General features: G+C 43.7%; 1 long non-coding RNA gene across 1 annotated transcript in view; it reads right to left on the reverse strand.

The window, feature by feature from the left end:
- Positions 1–2,899, reverse strand: part of Gm16630 (predicted gene, 16630) — a 264,503-nt gene that overhangs the window by 88,377 nt on the left and 173,227 nt on the right. The window lies entirely within an intron of this gene.

A 2,899-nucleotide genomic window follows, 5' to 3' on the forward strand; every position in this document is an offset into this window, starting at 1 on the left:
CCCCAGTGATTTACTTTCTCCAAGAGGCCCTGGCGCTCGTGTTCATACACACACACACACACACACACACACACACACACACACACACACACATGCATGAGAAGATGATCCATTGGTAGACTAATCACTGATGGAGATCCCTCATGATGGAGTCACTTCCCCAAAGCCACAGCTCTGAACCTAGTTGTGTTCTGATTTAAATCTTAAATACAGGAGCCTTTCAGGAAATACTCACATCCAAACAAGAATACCTGTGTTACTACATCCAAGGATCCCACAGTGTACAGTAAATCTTACTTAATGGTAGGCTAGGATAACCTATCACCAGCTGCCTAGATACTCTTCTTCCAGCCATGAATTCACTGCTCCATTCTGACGATTTCTCTCACTTAGCTCAGCATCTTCTTTCTATCCCATCTACACATTTTGAATTCAATATATTGGTGCTCTCTCCTCCTCTCTGTCAGTACTTGATGGGTGTTGAGAAAGGACAAGTATGGGAACCATGGCTGAGGTAGTCTGCCACCTCCACAACGATGCTACTCAACTATTCATTCCAAAGCAGAGCCCCACCCAGTGATAAGCATTATTTTCATTTTCATAGTTAGTAGAGCAGATGCCCATCAGTGGGTCCAGGCTGTGCTTAGTGAGCTCTGGCTCACTTACATCTTAAGCTGTGGGTCCATCTATGTTTTTTTTTCCTCTGTGTGATTTGGGCTCTGCCTGCTTCTTATGTGTTCATTCTGGGGTCCCTGGTGGAGAACAAACAGCTGGCAAAAACACCTCTATGACAATGGCAGAAATGCAGTTGAGCATGTCCAACCAGGTGAATAGGTTTCTGTATCACACGCTACCACCTCATGGTGAAAGCCAGTAACAGGACAGAGCCCTAGCCAATGGCTAGAAGCATGTTCTCTCTCTGGGAAGATCTGGAAAGGGATACAAGGCCAGCTCTCCCAAAGCCTTGCCCAGTGAGTGAGCGTCCAGGATTATGGTCTATAATAAGTCTTAGTGGAATTTCTTGATTTAAAATTCAGTGAACTTAAAAAACAAAATCTCTGTCCATTCTGGACCTCAAATATAGAGGATGTAACCAGAAAAGACTTATTGCAAAACATTTATGCCTATGGATTGAACAACACAGGAAGTGCACAAGGTCACAGAAACAGGTAACAGAGAGTTAGTTATAGGTGGACCTGAACCCAGTGGTTATCATTTTCCCCACAGTGTGACTCCTCCTCTATATACCACTTTCAGTATATTCCAACCTTCCCACAACCATATGACATAACAAATTAACTTCCAAACTAGGAGACCCAGATCAATAGTTAAGAATCCCGGGATTCAGGATGTCCCTTGATTAGGCTCTGGACATGCCACTGAAGTAGCTCCCATCATTGTTCTGCAAGACACTTGGCTCCACATTGAAAACCCACCATCTTTGTTATTTCTGAAGAGGTTGTAAAAAAAAATACGTGCTTTGTGATGGTCAGCTGCTGCCACCTGTAGAATACTATTGGCTCAGAGGTCTTTCTCCTTCTCTTATGTGTTCTTGGTCCCTTTTGTTTAGTTTGTTCACACTTCTGTGAATACAATCTGTGCTTCTGAATCTGAATTGTCAGCTTGTAGGGTGGAAACTTACCAGGAGACTAGTTAAGCCAGCTCTGAGGCTCACCATGAAGCAGTCTCCAGAGATCGTGGTAGCTCTGACAGAAGGAAGGAGTCATCCCTCCATGGACTCGTCATAGGATGGGGTTAGAGGAGGTGCTGGTGATGGGACCATACTATAGGAAGTAGGTCATAGGGCATGTCCTGGGCATTACAACTTGCCCTGGCATCTTCCTATATTCCTGTGCTCTGTCCACCATAGTATCTGCTCTGTCCATGCTAACCACCCCTGCAACAATAGCATTTATGCTATTTGCCTTTGGAATTCACAAGCAAAACAAACATTTCCTCCTTTAAAATGCTTTTCTCAGATATTTGGACACAGCAACACAGAAGCCTGGCTAATACTAGCTCTCAGGAAACTTGGGTTGCTTATAAATTTGGTTCCACTCTGAAGAGTACTCACCGCACTCCTCTTTGGTACTGCTTTTTCCTGGCTCAGTTGTATTTGGATTCTTCAAGTTCCTATGGGACCACACTGTTCATCTTCCTAGGAATAGTTACTTGCCAATGAGAGTATTTAGCTGGCACCACCTTGGTGATATCAGTGGTCCTGATAAAAGGGCTTTTAAGCCACATAGTCAAGATGGTTTTTCCCTGAGGCTGTGTCTACAGAAGGCATCAAATTTCCTTTTTCTTAAACTGATATCATAATTTTAGAAAGATCAATTTTATTTTTCTAACTATGCAATTTCTGAGCAATCCAAACCACCTTTAGATTCTGCTTATAAAGCTAGGCAGTTCTCATCTGAACTCAGGTCTTTTGGGGGACCCCTTGCCAAATGTAGCCTGCAGTAGGAAGCTCACAAATTGACCATTTACCCAACACCCCCTCCCTTGCTCTGCACCACTAAGGACACTTTCTGCTTTCCAGGCTCTCACAGGCTGCTAGTTGTCTTCCTGCCCTCAAAAGTCACTTCCACCTCCTGCAGCTGATGGAACAGATTGCTTGCTACACACAGAAAACCATGCTTTCTGGGATTTGTCCCAACAAGAACCCCTCTAAAAACCCACTTCAGCATTAGCAGTCTTATTCACAGTGATGTTGCATAACAAGCCACGGAAAATCTAGTGTCACAAAATAAAGCCATCTGTCACAGTGCCTGTGAGTCTGCAGTTGGAATGCAAATGGAATGATCTAGATTGGGCTTTTGTCAACCAAAAATGGTGACATGGAGAGAGGCTCTACAGAGAAATGAGTTTGATCAGGAACAGAAGAGAAATTAGAATC

The sequence above is a fragment of the Mus musculus genome, chromosome 6 (assembly GCF_000001635.26).
Source record: "Mus musculus strain C57BL/6J chromosome 6, GRCm38.p6 C57BL/6J".
NCBI classification, from domain to species: domain Eukaryota; kingdom Metazoa; phylum Chordata; class Mammalia; order Rodentia; family Muridae; genus Mus; species Mus musculus.